This window comes from Protopterus annectens, chromosome 2.part0 (genome assembly GCF_019279795.1).
Source record: "Protopterus annectens isolate FY-2018-M chromosome 2.part0, PAN1.0, whole genome shotgun sequence".
Classification (NCBI taxonomy): domain Eukaryota; kingdom Metazoa; phylum Chordata; order Ceratodontiformes; family Protopteridae; genus Protopterus; species Protopterus annectens.
In genome coordinates, this window is record NC_056728.1 from 703795016 (window position 1) to 703814806 (window position 19791).

A 19791-nucleotide genomic window follows, 5' to 3' on the forward strand; every position below is an offset into this window, starting at 1 on the left:
GGAAAAAAGGTGGTCCGACCTTCTGAAATGTCTGTACCTACTAGTGAAAGAGGGGTATACAGCGCACAGCATATGGACTGGGGAGCTGTTCTTTGTTCTATCAAGCTGAATCTACATAGAAGCCTTTGAGGAGCAAGTACAGGAACATGCACAGTCATAGCGGGAGGCATAACATACTGTTGCATCTTTAAGCATGCATGCCAGCCTATGGGGAGGGGTTAGTAACAGAAACAGCTATCATTCAGGCAGTCGTCAGGGATTTTCTAAGATATGTCCAGCTCTTTCGTGATGAGGAGTGAACAGTTACTGTCATGTTGGGGGCTAAAAGAGCGAAAGACACAAGTATACAAAAAGGATTAGAAAAAAAAGAAATTGGGGAACCAACAATTTGCAGTAGGTCTGATAAAACTAGGACTATCTTTGTGAAGTTTGTGGTATTAAAAAAGATACTTGGAAAGTGATGGGAGGGGTAAAGGTGTCAGTAGTATAAATATGTTAGAGGACAGAGGTGGTAGGGAGAGACATGTTCACTAGAAAATCTACAATAACACAGCCGATAAGAAGTTTTTGAGTTATGGTAGAGAAATAGTTATCTAGTTTTGAAGAAGGTGACTTTAACTTTGTTACAAAACACTCCACGTTTATTTATTAGGTATGAATACTCAGCCGTGCATTCTCTCCCAGGTACAGTTGCCAACTATCCTGATTTGTATAGGGCAGTCCCAATTTGTAGCACTCTCTCCCATATCCCACACTCAATTACATGTAGAGCTGTAATGGCACACGATTAAAAGTGCCTGGTATGATAAATATCTAACCCAATGTATCACCTTGTTATGGAATATGCTTCCCCTAGACACTAAACAAAGCAACACACTAGCTAACTACGGCCAGTCTTGATAACTGGATAGTTATTCATAAATTCACACCTGGAACATGAAGTATGTCCTTCCCTGATCAGGGATGTTAATGCTTGTCAAGTATACTGGAGTTATGCTATCTAGTGTCTGAATGGTTCTCTAGGCTGCATGCCTAGTATACACTTATGAACCTACCTATGAACCTTTTAAATATCCACGTTTTGCAGCATTTTAATTTGTTCAGTAGCAATTTGTGATGCTGAAACCACTGTGAATCAGCTGCAGTATTTTCACAATCTCCCCCTACCCTTTTCCTTGATTTCCTGGCTTCAGTACCCTGACCTTCAAAGCAGATAGGACACCATCATGTCTATTAAAACAAAAAAAAAACACACGCACATACTTCAAGGTAGAATCTTTTGTAAAGGGGCTTTTTTATGGAGTTGTTGTTACTTTCTCCCCATTACTGGAAGGTAGCAAAACAAAGCCATTGGTAAGGCAGAGCAGCAAATACATGAAAAGCGAAGATTAAAATAAAAAAAAAGAATGTTTGTGAGAGGCAAAGCAAGCAAAGATTTTTTTAAGGGCAGCAAGCTAGGAAATGTGAAAAGCAGATACTGCTTTTATATTATATGTTATGCAGAGGTGAGGTCAAATGTTTCAAACTTGTATACTAATGGGCTTGATGATCTTGACGGCTTCAAAGGTAAAATCATTTTAGCAAATAAAGTACCTTGTAGACTTCTGCATTTACAGTACAAGCTATAAAGATGCAAAGGACTGCTGACCTAAAGGCAAGGATAAACAACACCCACAAACTATTTCAGTGACCAAGACATGAAGAGAGGGTTCCACTGTTCAATAGCCAACTGTCTGACAAAGGAATGGGCAATGGGCCATTGGTCTATCTTCTCTGGGAAAGTTTGGTGTTAAGGATATTGTACAGTGAGTTGTTGAAACTGAAAGAACCTCTGCAAAGCCTACTTTTAGCAGTCATGCCAGAAGGACTTGGAATACGTGGGTATATGTCAGCTGATCCTATCCTTAGACTGTAATGCACTTAAATGGTATTGGTCACTTTTGGAAGCATCTTTGTTTTTCAATGAAATTAATTTCCTGTTATACTCATGTTCTTCTTCTTTCGGCTTTTCCCGGTTAGGGGTCACCACAGCGGATCACATGTCTGCTCATGATTGGCACTGGAGTTCTACGGTGTCAAGTTGCCAGCCTTCCACAGAAGGCACACACACGCATGCACTCACACCTAGGGCCAATTTAGAGTGTCCAATCCACCTACAGCATGTCTTTGGGATGTGGGAGGAAACCGGAGCACCCGGAGGAAACCCATACAACCACAGGGAGGACATGCAGACTCCGCACAGAGGGCACCCCAGCCAAGGATAAAACCAGGGAACTTCTTGCTGTGAGGCGACAATGCTAACTGCTGCACCACCGTGGCCGCCTCCTGTCATGTTAAAGTTGCAAATTATTTTGCAAAAAATATGTTTTTTTCAGTTTCTCTATTTACTCACATAAACACCAAAAATGATGCCAACATGGGCACTAGGTAATGATTTATATGCAATTGCAAAGAATTCTGGGTAAAAAAGGAAACTTGGCTCTTTAGAGGAGCAGCTTCTTATATTATAGTTTCACTACTGCATCTTCATATGTTCATTTTCAATGAGAGATGTTCTATTTGCAAGAATTAGTTGACAACTTATCTTTCCAGGAAGTAACAAATAACTACTAATAGAAATACAGTAGCCTATACATTAATTTAGGTAATGAGGCTGTGACGTCCCTCCTCTGGGCCAGTGATATAGGAGCCTCAATCCTTGCCACTGACACCAGTGGGAAACATTCACTTTGAGAGAAAAATAGATGCACACAGTATTTTCAGATGTAGCTCTGTGAAACGAGCACAATTTCCCTTAACAGCACACAGAGAATGCACACTCCAGTCCTGGGGCTGGACTTCCTCTGCAGGCCCCAAATAAGACTCCACAGTGACCACCTCAGAGATGAGTCCTCAGCCGGGTGTTCCAAGCCAAGTCTTATAACACCTTCTGTGTGAAATCAGAGTTCTGTGTCCCTATTCCAAGTAGCTAACGCACACACACTTTGAGATTTTACTTACACACACACACACACACCTGGGAAAAGCTAGCACAGATTTACCCACTATGCCACCTCCACTCAGTCTATAAGGTAGATACTGCCATCAGAACACCCAAAAGCTAGCTACTCTAAGGCTCTTACCAGGGTACCCAATTATACTTAGTAAAATTAATACTTATACAAATGGTAATGTGTGACCAAGTGGCAAGACTTTCAGGAATGCGGAGCCACAGTGAAACTAAATAAATGCAATTACTCTCAAAGGTTAAATATTTTCTAAAAGACCAGTCACAATGAAAGGTATAAATATATTTAATAATTGTTTGTTTGTCTTTTCGGCTTTTCCCGGTTAGGGGTCGCCACAGTGTAATGCCAGTCTGCTAATGACTGGCAGTCGATTTATATGGTGCCAAGTTGCCACCCGACACACAACCTTCAGCAAAGGCACGCCCATGTACGCATGTCTTTCGGAGGCCACTCAACCATGGGGAGGACATGCAGACTCCACACAGAAGGCACTCCAGCTGAGAATTGAACAGGAGAACCTCTTGCTGTGAGGCCACAACGCTACCGCTGTACCACCGCGGCTTTCATAAATATATTTAATAATAAATAATAAAAACAGAAAACATGAAAATACTGAATATCTATTTACAATAAACACCAGAGTTTCAATTCATAGGAAATATATATATATAAAATACCAACATAGCTGAAAGGACTCAGACAGGTACAGGAAAACAATCTTTAGCTAATCTCACTATATTTTCTGACTGAAGAATTACTGTTTCCTACTTACTTGCTAAAGCAAGGGAAGATGAAGGTGGATAAATGTCTTGTGTCAGTTCTGATAGAGTGCTGAGTGCTACTGACACATCTCTCACTAGTGTCTACATACAATTTCAGTGTTGGCTACAGAATGACATCACATCTGGTCACCTGACTGTGGTTCCCACACTATCTCCTCACCAGAAAACTGAGCCAGGATCTGGCACAAATGCATCACAAAACACACTTAGAACTTTGCTAAGGCTTTTTACAACGTCTAGAGACTGTAAAACAATTCCAACACTTCTACCCTTCCTGCATAAAAGCTTTTTATAGACATTATGTCTCTGGTTGCATTCAGACATGTGAGATATAATCTTTACAGCCTAAACCAAGTCATTTAATTTCAGGCTAATTTTCTTAAGGTTAGCTGGGCTGAACTTAACCCCTTCCCTTCCAGTATCCTCTGTTAAGACCTATACATTTCAGCAGTTGCAACAATACAGTCTTACATACATGTATATTTCTTTTCTGTCCAGCAGGACCCATTGTTGATACATTTTTAACACAAGCAGCTTTACAAATAAATTTTAACATAAGCATCTGTACAAATCAGTTTGGCATTCAAATGACATATAATTCTTTACAAAACTCCAGCTAACTATGCTGGCATATGTTACACATGCACTGCCTACTCCCCCTAGCACAGCTGGAACAACCTCACATCATCACATCTCTCACCCCTTTGAAGACTCAAGCTAGTTTTTCAAGTGACCCTGAGAGGATTGGGCCTGTCTGGGAATACATTAACCCATACCCTGTCTTGACAGCCCATCTGCATGGGCATTGCTGATCCCACTACAGTGCCGCACTGTCATGACATATGCCTGCAATCCTAGGCTCCACCTTAATAACTTGGCATTTTGCTGGCTGGCTTGATATAGCCATGTTAAGGGACTGCAGTCTGTAACAACAGTGAATGTCCTTCCATACAGATAAGGCTTATTTTTTTGCAGTGCCCATACTATGGCTAGACATTCTTTTTCTACAGCTGCATAACCTTCCTCCCTGGGTTGGAGTCTACTGCTGAGATATACAACAGGGTGCTCTTTTCCCTCTGAAGAGACCTGGCTGATTACAGCTCCCACCCAATGGTCTGAAGCATCCACCTGCACAACAAATTCTTTGTTTTAATCTGGACTGGCTAACACAGGGGATCCTCCCAAAGCCCCTAGCCCCTTTAAGCTTTTGGAATGCCTGCCCATAGGCTGAGGTCCACATTGCATATTCTGGCCTATTTATCCTCATCAGCTCAGTGAGGGGAGCAGCTATTGTACTATAATTGGAAACAAACTTTCTATAGTACCCCACTATCCCCAAGAATGCCCTCACTGTCCCCAAGAATGCCCTCACCTGCTTTTTGGTAACAGGGGGAAGCCATTCCTGAATATTTTCCACTTTGGCAAGTTCTGGCCTGATATTACCACTACCCATGATATGTCCCATGTAGGACACCTCTGCCATACCCACCTTACACTTACTGGGCTTAATGGTCAACCTTGCCCTTTGCAGTCTGCCCAGGACCTCCTCAACATGCTGAAGGTGCTCTTGCCAGGAATGGCTGTAGATGGCAATATCATCCAGGTAAGCAAGGGCATAATCTCCTGCTAGGATATGATCTACCAGCCTCTGGAAGGTTTATGAGGCATTTTTCATCCCAAAGGACATTTTGTGAACTCATATAATCTGAAAGGAGTCACAAAGGCTGACCTTTCTCTAGTGGTGGGAGTCAAGGGCACCTGCCAGTAGCCCTTGGTCAGATCAATAATGGCCAGATACTTAATGCCACCCAGCTGTTCTAAGGATTTATCTGCCTGTTTGTTTTTCTGTAGTCAACACAGAACCTGGTGTTGCCATCATTCTTTGGTACCAGCACCACTAGGGTGGTCCAGGGATTGCTGTACTCCTGGATTACTCCCAGTTCCAACAGTTTCTGTATCTCCTCCCTGAGAGTTTGTCTGACTCGCTCAGGCACCCTGCAAGGGGTCTGGTTGATAGGTCTTTGGGATGCTGTATTCACATGGTGCTGCACAAGGTGGATACACCCAGGTTTCCCAGTAAACATGTCCCCAAACTCCTGTAACATTGCTTAGATTTCTTGAACCTGGGTAGGAGATAGCTGCTGGGACATTGCTACCCCTTAAACTGAGACAGCAGTCCGACCCTTACTAATGAGATCAATCACCAGACCCCACTCAGACTCCTACTGCCACCCAGTGCAAATATTCAGCAAAAGGGTCTCCCTATCATGGTAAGGCTTCATCATGTTAAGATGGTACAGTTTGTGCCCCTGCCTCCTGCCTAGCCATTCTACCATGTACAAACTCGTATTAAAAACAAAAAACTGTTAAACCCAAAAATGAAACGTGGCAACCTACTGACAGGTACAATCCTTTAATTAATGAAGCGCTTTTCGTTCAATATAATTCTTTGAACTTCTTCAGATACATACACAATTACAAAATTATTTAAATATCTATGCTGTCAAGTCAGCTGATCCCAGCTTACTACAATTAAAAGGGCTACGCTATAATATTAAAATTACTTAAAATACTTAAAGTAAAAACACTAAAGGCATCGCAGAGCAAATAAAACCATTTACATTTTCAAGTCATCCTAATGTAGTATAAATAAATGTGTTATTTATATGTTTTCAAAAATGTTCTTAAACCATTGTAATAATAATAATGATGATAATAACAACAGTTATTAAGCTTCTCAATATCATTGTTCCTATTTAAACAGCAGTACATACATATCAGTCAATGAAACAGATGCTAACATGTTACTATCTACATAAACTTTTGATTTTTAAGATAGGCATAATTGAACACATATCATTGAGTCCGGGCTCATTATATGCGTTTAGGCGTATTTGCCATACTAGTTCCAACTTTTCTAATTCTAATTCTGTTGTTCCACCCCTTATTTTTGGTACCATTTGGTCTAAAATCCAAAATTTAAAAGTGTGACTAGGATTTTCTTGAACATGTTTAGCTAATGCACTATCCTGGTTGCATTTTTTAATACTGTATAAATGGTCGTATATTCTGTCCCTCAGTCTACGTTTAGTTTTGCCTACATAAAAACTGGGACAGTGTAGGCACTTAGATAAATATACGACCATTTTAGAGTTGCAATTAAATTTGCCCGTACTCTTCAACACTTTTTTTATTGTTACTGTTGTTAATCTGAATGTCTATTGATGTACCTACATGAATATATTTACAGTACGGGCAGGCATAACATTGTTGCATGCCCTTACATTTGGTTGTAACTTTCTCCAAATTTTCAAATATGTTTTTGAAATTCCTGTCTCTTCGTGTTGTAAATTTCGGAACTAATCCTAATTTCTCAAGAAGTTCTTTATCCTGAGTAATAATGTTCCAACTTTGACCATATTTTACTAAAATGCAAGAAGTTGAAACTGGAGATAGAATATTTTTCTGAATGTATTAGATTACAACTGGTACCTAAAGGCCTCCGAATTTGTCAATATCCAACGGGCCTTATACCAGAATCCCAATTCCACATGGAACTTGTGGAATTATTTAACAAACAGGGTCTGGAATTACTTAACATTATGTGTAAAAACTACAAGATTTTAGCGGATGAATTAAATGATGAAAGTATAGTTTTGGACTCTAAAATCAGGTCTCACCCAGACTTTGAAAGATACAAATATGAATATGTACGTATCTTCCAAACAATAGATGCATACATGTTGAAAGCTAAAGCGGTGAAGTGTAAAAAACTTGAACGAGACCGATTACAATACACTAATGGCATTGCCTATCCTCGTCCTCCCCCAGCACAACAATGGCAAGTAAGGGGAGATCAGACAGTAACCGGTCAGGTAAATCATACTAATCAGCCACATTCAACATCTTTTAACCAACAAGTGGCTAACATTGGGGTGAATAACAATCAAAATGTTCAAAATATTGACCACACTGACTTGCATATCAATACAGAATCCCCACCCTCCACCCCTCCGAATGTAACTAGTAATGATGATGGGCCACGTAGAAGTGAGCGTTTACAAAATCAAAGTAACAACAACAATGGGAATAATAATAGGAGAAACAACAATGGACAATGGTCGGATAACCAACAGGTTTTTCAGAAGGGAAGATTTCAGAACAGGAGGAATCAACGGAAGAAGCACAACAACAAATGGAGATAACCGAATTAAGTACTGTAAATATACCTTCGGTTATCCGGAATAGTGAAGGGGATTTTTCTGTATATAATTACTCTTCAGCTGTAATTCAGTCTGAATTGGTCAACATGCTTGCAAAAGGCCTTACTTTTGTTCCACTTAAGAGACCGAATATTACTAACCATATAATTGATCTAAAAATGTACGTTAGGAAACTAAATCTACAGGTCTTGTTTGGTGATGCAAATAGGATACAAGTGGAACAATATAGAGTTCCTAGTACATTCAATCCACCATTGCACAACTCACTACATATTTTTGAAAAAATATGTGAACTGGATTTTAGGTATTACAACACATGGTACCCGACATCAGGAATGGAAGGGAACTTAACTGTGCAGGAGCAGGAATGGATTGAGCATTTGAAAAAACTTAATGTTCGCATCATGAAACCAGATAAAGGGGGAGGGTTGGTATTTATGGATCCTATTGATTACGAAAATAAAATAGAGGAAATATTAGCGTCAGATTCATATATACAAGCATCTCTTAATGAATACAACCAAGCTAATCAAAGGATCAAAATATACATAAATGATCTCTTCATTGAAGGGAGAATTGATTTAAACATGTATAACTTTATGATTATGTCAGCACCGACGGTACCCACAATTTTCGGAGTACCTAAAATACACAAAAATGTATTAGACCCACCCCTTAGACTTATAATAGATGGTAGGAACTCCGCAACTTACACATGTTCAAAGGTGATAGATAGGATTCTAAAGAAATATGTGATTTATGAGGCAGGAATATGTAAGGACTCATGGTCATTCTTGGAGAAAATTAATGAATTAGAATATGTCGATCAACATAATTTTATAACAATTGATGTAAGAGATTTATACACCTCTATACCCCAAGATATAGGTATTGAGTGGGTATCACAGAATCTCAAACAAAAAGGCGCTTTGTATACGGAAATAGCACTAGTAGAAGAGTTGTTGGACATTGTTCTATCACACAACTACATCTACTTCAAGAACAACTTTTACCACCAAACAAAGGGGGTGGCCATGGGGTACAACCTTTGCTAATTTAGTGATGAACCACTGGGAATATAGCTAAATATTCAAAGTAGATCATATTTACAAACAAATAGCATACTTCACCAGATATTTAGATGATATTTTTATACTGTTTAAAGGGAACAAAGAACAAGCCGAACTTTTGGTAGACTACTTCAACCAAACAACAGACTTCCTAGAATTCACACACAGCTATCATGAGAAGGAGATAGCATATTTGGATGTACTGTTAGTTAAGAACACAATAGCTAAAAAGTATGAAGCAAGAATTTATAGAAAACCTTCATATTCTAACACGTTTCTACACTTCACAAGTGGCCACCCTTTCCACCAGAAGAAATCGGTGGTCAAGGGACAACTTGTCAGGGCGGCCCGAATGACCACTACAGAGGAGGATTTTAAGATAGAATGTAATACACTGAGACAAATGTTCATTAGAAGAGCATACCCTAGTAAGTTACTAGATGAAATTATAATGGAAGTGATGAATAAAAGAAAGAGTGGAACTTATCAACCTATTTTGAGTAATAAAGAGGACACAACTGAAAACATAATCATAGTTGTAGGAAATAACAACCCAACAGAAAACACTGGTAACAGTATAATAAATAAAGAATCAGACGGTTCAAGTGTTAATTTTGTTATCACATACAACATTGACTTCCAACATATTAAAAGTATTATATGGAAAAATTGGAACATTATTACTCAGGATAAAGAACTTCTTGAGAAATTAGGATTAGTTCCGAAATTTACAACACGAAGAGACAGGAATTTCAAAAACATATTTGAAAATTTGGAGAAAGTTACAACCAAATGTAAGGGCATGCAACAATGTTATGCCTGCCCGTACTGTAAATATATTCATGTAGGTACATCAATAGACATTCAGATTAACAACAGTAACAATAAAAAAGTGTTGAAGAGTACGGGCAAATTTAATTGTAACTCTAAAATGGTCGTATATTTATCTAAGTGCCTACACTGTCCCAGTTTTTATGTAGGCAAAACTAAACGTAGACTGAGGGACAGAATATACGACCATTTATACAGTATTAAAAAATGCAACCAGGATAGTGCATTAGCTAAACATGTTCACGAAAATCCTAGTCACACTTTTAAATTTTGGATTTTAGACCAAATGGTACCAAAAATAAGGGGTGGACCAACAGAATTAGAATTAGAAAATTTGGAACTAGTATGGCAAATACGCCTAAATGCATATAATGAGCCCGGACTCAATGATATATGTTCAATTATGCCTATCTTAAAAATCAAAAGTTTATGTAGATAGTAACATGTTAGCATCTGTTTCATTGACTGATATGTATGTACTGCTGTTTAAATAGGAACAATGATACTGAGAAGCTTAATAACTGTTGTTATTATCATCATTATTATTATTACAATGGTTTAAGAACATTTTTGAAAACATATAAATAACACATTTATTTATACTACATTAGGATGACTTGAAAATGTAAATGGTTTTATTTGCTCTGCGATGCCTTTAGTGTTTTTACTTTAAGTATTTTAAGTAATTTTAATATTATAGCGTAGCCCTTTTAATTGTAGTAAGCTGGGATCAGCTGACTTGACAGCATAGATATTTAAATCATTTTGTAATTGTGTATGTATCTGAAGAAGTTCAAAGAATTATAATGAATGAAAAGCGCTTCATTAATTAAAGCATTCTACCATGTAGTTAACATCCCTGACCTTCCTTGCTACTTTGAAGGGTCCTTCCCAAGCTGCCTGCAGTTTAATATGTCTGACAGGAATGAGCACCTTAACCTGCTGTCCCACAGCATACTCTCTGGCTGCAGCCCTCCTGTCATACCAGACCTTTTTCTGCTGTTGGACTCCTGCCAGGTTCTCCTGGGCCAAGCCTATGAGCTCCCTAAGCATGGGCCTAAGGTTTAGGACATATGCCACAACAGACTCCTTGTGGGATTCACACTCATGAATCAAATCCAAGGGCCTCCTCAACCTATGCCAATACAGCAACTCAATGGGTGAAAAATCTGTGGATTCTTGGGATACCTCTCTGTATGCAAACAGCAGATGGGGCAAATATTTGTCTCATTCTCTCTTAAACTAGTCTGTAAACTCCCTTAGCATGGTCTTTAGTGTAGTATTCAACCTCTCCACAAGACTCTGCTGAAAATATCTAAAAGCATTTGTCACCTTCTCTGCTTCAATGGGTATCCAAGTAGCATAATCTACTACCACTAGGATATATTTCTTCCCTGTGGAACTTGGGGCATTCAGAGGCCTCACAGTATCTATAGCTACCCTCTGAAATGGCTCCTCCATCACAGGCAAAGGCATCAAAGGAGCTTTAACCTCGTCTCCTGCCTTGCCTACTTTTTGGCACTGCTCACAGGTCCTGTAGTACCCTGTTACATCCCTTGCAATCCCAAGCATTAAAAGTTCTATATAATATGTCTCTTGGTGCACTTTATGCCCATATGACCTGCTAAAAGAATGTCATGGCTATGGGAAGTGCCAGACAGTAGGCTCTAGGCACTTCCAAATGCTGTATTACCTCACCCCCTAGCTCTTCCTCAGGGGTCCACTCTCTCTATAGTAAATCTTTATTCCAGTATACAGACTCCCCTTTTCCTTGAGAATCAGGTGCCTCCTTGGCTACCTATCTCAAACCTCGTAATGTAAGGTCTGAGAGCCGAGTCTGTCCCAACTCTGCATTTGTGACCATTCCCAGCTCCCCTTCAATAGGAAGTCTGGTAACCTCTGATAGCGGTGCCTCACTATCAGCCTGGATACTATCACTCACTTCTGCCCTTGCAGTCATCCTGTCCAAGGGAACATCAGAACCTATCAGCAGCTGTGGCTCACCTTCAGGCTCATTGCTACAGAGTAGCTCCCTCCCCAAAATAGCCATATCACCAGCTGCGGCTTCAGGTGTGGAGTCTGTCTTGGTCTCCCCCAAGGCTACCAGACTCACAGGCCTGTCTCTAAGCCTGGCTGCATGTAACTGCAGGTACATAAGGTACTACATTATCAAAATCATTACCTATCGAGACATCTGCAGGGATATCTTCAAACACACCTAATTGCTTGCTTCCTTTTCCACCTTCCCAGTCAAGGTGAACCCTGGCCAAAGGTTATTTGGAATGGGGTCCCTCCTAAAGCTCTGACTGGAGTGGACTGCCCAAGCAAGTACTGCTCCTCTTTAACCACTGCACGCTTCACAATGGTTATGTCAGAGGCTATGTCTCTCTTAGCAGTGACCTGTTTTCCATTCCACTATGATATGATACAAACCCTGGTGATAGTTTGGTACTCCTGTTGTCTCCAGTCAGCTTATCACTGGCATACTGTTATTCCCACTTGGTGGCTCCCTCAAACATTGTTCCCCACCTTGGTTCAGTGGACAGTGGTATGCTACATGGCCCCTCCGGTTACATTTCAAACATCTTAACCTTGATCCTGGCCATGTACCTGAACTAGTGGCTTTCCTTGTTACTGGTGAACTCTGTTGGGGTGTTTCAGGCTGCCCACCACAGGATCCCTTATATCCATGAGTAGCACTGGGTATTCCTTTCCTGTACAGTGGTGCCCTGCTTGCTAAGTAGAGGTCCTCTTTTCTCTCCAGCTCATTTGCAAACAGGAGGGGTTCTAGGACTGAGCCCTGGGGAACACCACTTGTAACCGGTTTAGAGTCAGACCTAGCTCCCGCAACTCTCACCATATGGATTCTGTCCTTGAGCCAGTTGGCAACCCATCTTGTGACTTAGGGGTTTATGTTCAGGCTGGTGAGCTTGTCTATAATACCAGAATGGGGAATGGTGTCGAAGGCCTTCGTGAGGTCTAGGTAGGCTGTGTGTACCACCTTTCCCTTGTCTATAGCCTTGGTAACTGTCTCAAAGAAGTCCACCAGGTTTAGGAGGCATGATCTGCCCTTAACAAAGCCGAACTGGGTAGGGTCCAGTGTTTGGAGGTTCCCAATGTCTCTGTTAAGGTGTTCCATGATGATGCGCTCCATAGCCTTGCACACCAAGCTAGTCAGGCTTATAGGGCGATAGTCCCCGGGTCTGTTGTGGCTCCACCTTTATGGAGCGGAATAACTATTGCTGTGCACCACTCTATGAGTACATAGCCTGTGGAGAGGCTGAGTTTGAACAGTGTGTTTAGGTGAGAGGTTAGTTCGTCTTTGAGCTTGTGTAGGACGCAGCCTGAGACACCGTCCAGTCCCACTGATGCTGTGTTTTTGGCTTTGGAGAGGGCTGTTTTAACCTGAGTGTCTGTGATTTCAGGGACTCTATATTCTTCTGGTATGGTTATGGGCCCTTCTGTGGGTGAAGTTTGCACTGAACCTGTCTGCCAGGATGTTGGTGATATTGGTCGGTTCAGTGTATTTTGTGTCATTCTGCACTAACTCCGAGCAGATCTGAGCATTGCCACTTAGATTCTTGACATAGCTAAAGAATGCCTTGTGGTTATCTTTAGAGTCTTTGGCAATTTTTCTTTCGAAGCTTGCCTTGGATGATTTTATGAGGGATCGTAGTTTCATGCTGATACTGATCAGGGATGTCTTCCCTTCTTGGGATTTTACTCTTTTCTGTACTAGTTTCCTCCTTCTATTGTATAGCTTGTTTATGGCAGGAGTCCACCAGACTGGTTTCCATTTCTTGGTGGAGTGAGTCTTGGTTTTGCTTGGGATGGCATGATCCATGCATTCTTGTAGGTGCCCATAGAATACATTAGTAAAGGATTTTGCAGCTTTGACAGCGTTATCCTTCAGCATGGGGGCTTTGAATCTTTCCACCTCCGTCTTAAGTAACGTGAAGTTTGTTTTTGAAATGTTTTTCACAAAGATTTCCTTGTCTGGGGGCGGGGCGGAATGTGGATATCCAAAGTGATTTGTTTATGGTCAGATCTAACCAGCAAGGGGTTGACCTATGGTGTGGAACACCTGTCACCTATGTTGGTGATGACCAGGTCCAACATGTTGTCACCTCTGGTGGGAGTGTTGACCAGCTGAACCAGGGCATTTGAGTTTATAAATTCTAGGAAATGTTGGGCGAGGAAGGAGTACTTGAGTAGTTCTCCCAGTTAATGTTTGGGTAATTGAAATCACCCAATATTAGGGTGTTTGGTAGGACCTTTATGTTTCCCAGTGTTTCCAGAAACGTGGAATGGGGGTCCTGGGACATGGTGAGTGATCTGTAGCAAGTTACAATTTGAATTGCAGTTTTGCCCGTTGTTAGTTACACATGGATGATCTCTGTAGCATCGTGCTGTGCCACTAACCTGGAGGTGTGGGTATCCTTGATGAATATGGATATGCCCCCACCTTTTGTATTTCAATTAGGGTTCTGTGGCCAAAATGTATGGTATGAGTTGTAGCCTGGTAGTGCTGGAGTGCTCTCTGCAGCCTTAAACCAGGTTTCTGTTACTGCACATATATCGATTTTCTCCATACTGAGAAGTGCCTCGAGTGTGTGCATTTTGAGGTTTAGAGTTCTGGCATTGAGTAGCATTACCCTCAGTTTTTTGTTACTTGTGCTATTTACGGCGGTGGGTTTGTCTTTTGAGCCTTGCCTAAAAAAGGCACTATGGGGTGGCAAGAGCCTTGGCCAGTATTCGAAAGCCTAAGGGTGACAGGTGCAAGCTGTCTCTAGCGAAGCAGCGTAGCTTGTCGAGCATATCATCCTAGGCGGACAGACACTAGATCCCCTTTGAATGACACCAGAAACTTAGCCAATTGTTGAAATCGAGAATTTTTCTTTATACCGTGGTATCATTCTTGGTGAGGGCAGGATGCTACTCAGGGTCAGTGTCATACTGGCCTTGGCTACATGATCAGAGAGCTGTTCCATGTCTCTTTTCATGTAGTCCAGGTAGGTACGGCTCAAGTCACTCACACCAACATGGACAATGACAGACTCATATTTGTACTTGTTCTGGAGTGACCCGAGTGCTTGTGTTATGTGACGGATCCTGGCACCAGACAGGCAGCTAACAGTAACCTTCTCCTTATTCAGCCTAGTGAGTGGGATGTTAGTGTGCCTGACTATAGAGTCACCTATTACTAGTATGTTGGGTATGTTATTTTGCCTTAAGGGCTGTGATTGCATGGCACACTGGTTTTGTGAAGTATTTGTTTCATGGTTTGTGATGGGGGGAAGGTTGCTTGACTGTTTGCTTTGGAGGTCTCTGTTGTTTTTGCAGATTTTTATTTAGAGCCTCCGAGTAGGTTTTCATGTATTTATGTGTGTTTTTGCCAGTGCTGATTTAATGGGTCTATGTGAGACTGGTGGTGTGATGCAAGTATTTCCCTTCTCCTCTTGACTGTCTGATTAGTCTTGCATTGAGGGAGCTTAGCCTTTAGTTTGGCTGTATAATTGCATCTCTCGCATGTAATAGTGTTTGGTGGTAGGAGGAGAGGGTTGTCTGTGTACATGAGGCAGTTGTAACATTGCCTCAAAATGCCCAGATTCACCAGTTGGACTGGAGAGTACACCTGAAACTGCCCTTTGGACATGCCTGGATAGGTACAGTGAACTGTTTTACTGGATGGCTGGTAAGGTCGAATAGAGAGCCTTGTCCTTCTGTACAGTACAGGAGGGTCTAGTGCTACGGTTTATAAGTGCTTGCTATGAATTTTGAGCAAGTGCGGGCTGAGAAATGAATGGCTTGAGTGCTTAAGTTGAAAGTTTGTCTAGTTCCAAGGGAAAAATTGAAGAGGAGACTTTGTGGAGCCGGGAATAGTTTTACCCTAGCTAACCGGCGCTGCCCAGCACGCAAAACCGGGCAAATAAATGCGGGGTTTATAGCTGGGAAATGAAAGAGAGAGAAATTAGCCCATAACGGTCAATAAACTATTAATTTCTGGGCTGACACCACTCCTCCAGGGACAGACAGGCTGCTCAAAGCTCCCCTCTCTCACAGGTGAACAGACAAACTTCCTTCTATCCAAGTAAGGTATGGGCAAACACAGAGATTTGTAACACAGCCCTGAATTCAGCACTAACCTGAAAACTGGACTACACTAGCTTAGATAGGCAGGAAACAAGTATTTGTTTTTGTTTTTTTTTTCAAAAAATAAAGCAGATACAATCAAAACAACACTTTAAATGCACAGAAAAGGATACTTATTGTTATATATCGCAGATCAGAGTTGTAGTCAATGCCCCTAGTAATAAAGTAGGAAGAAACACAAATACAGTAAAAGCAGATGGATAAAGTGCAATTATATATATATATATACATATATATATATATATACATATATATATATATATATATACATATATATATATATATATATATATATATATATATATATATATATATACATATATATATATATATATATATAAAACAATAGAAAAGGAACAAAACTGATTTAAACAAGCTACCCAATTAACCAGAAAAAAAGCTCAAAACTGAGCCCTGTTCCAGCAGTCTTCAATCAGACAAGCTCTAACTGCACACTCCTGCTACTAGGGTGCAGGGGAACCTTCTCCAAAAAAAGATGTCCTGGATCAGTGCTCAAGTTATACAAACAAAACTAGATTCAGTAGGCCTGAATTTGGTCTATGCTACAGCAATAAGGTGCACCAATTTCAAAAAGAAACAGTTCAAATAAGCAGGCACAATAAGCCTGTGACCAGATATTCCCAGCTCAGAAGGGCAGAATCCAGCCTCTCCTCCCACAAAAGTGCAGACCACAAACCCTCTTAATGTAGAATAACTGGCCTGAAGCCCAAGTGCTTAAGCCAGAACTAATGCACTTTTAGAATAGCAGACACTGGACCTTCAGTCAGCAATTCCCAGCTTAGAAGGATGTAAGCTACCTGTCACTGCACAACAGTGCAGACCCAAACCTTCTTAATGTAAAACAACCTGTATGAAGCCCAAATGCTTAAACCAAAAGACTTAGAGTAACAGTTACAATTTAATCAGGCTACTACCAAGCAGTAATAAATGCAGCAGAATAAATAAAATTGAGTACTTTTAAGAAAAGCAAAATAAAGTAGGAGGAAACACAAATACAGTAAAAGAAGATGAATAAAGTGCAATTTTTTTAAGTGCAAGGAGAGGTAGGAAGAACCTAAGTGGGTTGGCCTTCTCAAAACTTCTCTCTGTATTAAGTAGAGTGAACACTAGACTCAGAATATGATCTCACTGTACTCGGTTAAATGCGCAAATGAGATGGACCTAGGAGGGGTGTTCAAATACAGACTTACAGGAGGGGCGGGTAATTCCAGAGCCACCAACACTAATACCAACAAAAGAACAGACAGGGTGGGTGGGGAACTAACTGTAGAGAGCCACACAGCACACTGTTCAATGAAACACACAATTAGGAAACAGAAAAAATGAAAATACAGTACTTTTAAAACTGCAAGTTTGTACTTAACAGAAGACTAAAATACACTACTGCAAGTTTTACTTAACTTCAGCTTCTAATGCAGATGTTTGTAGCCAAGCAAGTCTCTCAGAAGTTGAGCATAAAAATGCCAGCCTTTCAAATGTGGTGACCTGACACCCACTCGCCCATCTATGAAAATAACCGCTTAGCTCAGCAATATAATTACATACACTTTCATTTGCCTTATGTCTATGGTCATGAAACTTTTATTTGTAAGCTTCAGTTGTTAACTTAAAACATTCTAATAAGCATTGTTTAACCTTGTCATAACTTAAACAATCAGTATCAGCCAATTTAGAAACAGCAGTTACAGCTTTACCATGGAGTAAGGGGTGAGGAACAGTACCCAGAGCCCTTGGTCAACATTATACTGTTAACATATTCTTTCAAATATATGAATAAAACTATCAAAATCATCACCTTCTTTATACTGTGAAAGAAATTTACTGACCTTTGTTGCTTCTGGGGTTTGGTTAGTCCCTTCCCCATTACCTCCATGTTCCCGTATTAGATTTAGCATGTCCCTGTCATGCCGATGCTGCTTCACATTTTCTTCAGCATCCAAATGCCACAGTCTCTCCATTTTCTTAGGCCTCCAAATGCTGCACTCTCTCTGCTGATTCTAATTCCATCAATTTTCCTCCAGTTCAAGTCTTTAATTGCAGACAGATTTTTAAGTACTCTGAGGAAAAGGTGAACTGTCCTGTTTCTGAGGGCTGTACATTCCCATCATCAGACTGGTTGCCCTCCTGGTTGTTGGTCTGTGCTGCAGCTGAGATTAAGGCTGAAATAATGTCCTCTTTACTCAGGTTGGCATGCACCAGTCCTTTGGATTTGCACACCTTTGCTAACTGGTTCACTGTCAGCTTGCCATAATCCTATGCTGACATCTTTCCCTGCTTTTTCTGACTAAACTAAACTAACAAAAATAAATAAAACTGTTGAGAAAAAAATGAAACTCTGTATGTTTACCTTATGGCTGCTGACAATACGGACACATTTAGTGTTAACTGCTTGCACGTTATAGAAGTTCAATTAATATCCACACCACTAATCACCAATATGTGACACCCCTCCTCTGGGCCAGTGATCAAGAAGGCTCCATCCTCACTCCTGACACCAATGGGGAATGTTCACTTTGACAGAAAAATAGACAAACACATAATTTTCAAGATGTAGCTCTCTGCACCAAGCACACTTTCCCTTAATAGCACACAGGGAATGCACACTCCAGTCCCGAGGCTGGACTTCCTCTGCAGGCCCCAAATAAGACTCCACACTGACCACCTCAGAGTTGAGTCATCCGCCAGGTGTTCCAAGTCATGTCCTCCACCACCCTCTGTGTGAAATCAGTGCCCTGTGTCCCTGTTCCAAGGTAGCTGACACACACATTCTTTGAGATTTGATTTTCACACATAAACACCTGGGAAAAGCTGGCACAGATTTGCCTGCCATGCCACCTCCACCCAGACTATAAGGTAGATACTGCCACCACACCCAAAAGCCAGCTACTCTAAGGCTCTTTCCAGGGTACCCAATTATACCCAGTAAAATTAATACTTATACAAATGGTAATGTCTGACCACGCTGCAAGACTTTCAGGAATGTGGAGCCACAGTGCCACTAAATAAATGCAATTACTCTCAAAGTTTAAATATTTTCTAAAAGCCACAATGAAAGGTATAAATATATTTAATAATAAATAATAAAATAAAAAGCATGAAAATGTATCTATTTACAATAAACACCAGAGTTTCAATTCACAGGAAATGTAAAAAAAACACAGATGGAAAGACTTGGACAGATACAGAAAAACAATATTATCTAAATTTATATATTATATTATATTATATTATATATATTTTCTAACTGACTGAAGAATTACTGTTCCCTACTTACTTGCTAAAACAAGGCAATTTGAAGGTGGATAAGTGTCTTGTGTCAGTTCCAATAACAGAGTGCTGAGCGCTAATGACACATCTCTCACTAGTATCTAAATACAGTTTCAGTACTGGCTACAGAATGACATCACATCTGGCCATCTAACTCTGTGGTTCCCTACCCTACCCCCTCACTAGAAACTTGGGTCAGGATATGGCACAGATTTGTCACAATACACACACAAAACTTTGCTAAGGCTTATTATAGCACCTGGGGACTGTAAAACAATTCCAACATGTTTACCCTCCCTGCAGAAAGACTTTTCATAGACATTGCATATCTGGTTCCATTCAGACCTATGAGATAGAATCTTTATGGCCTAAACCAAATCATTTAATTTCAGGCTATTTTTCTTAAGGTTAGCTGGGTTGAGCTTAACCCTTTCGC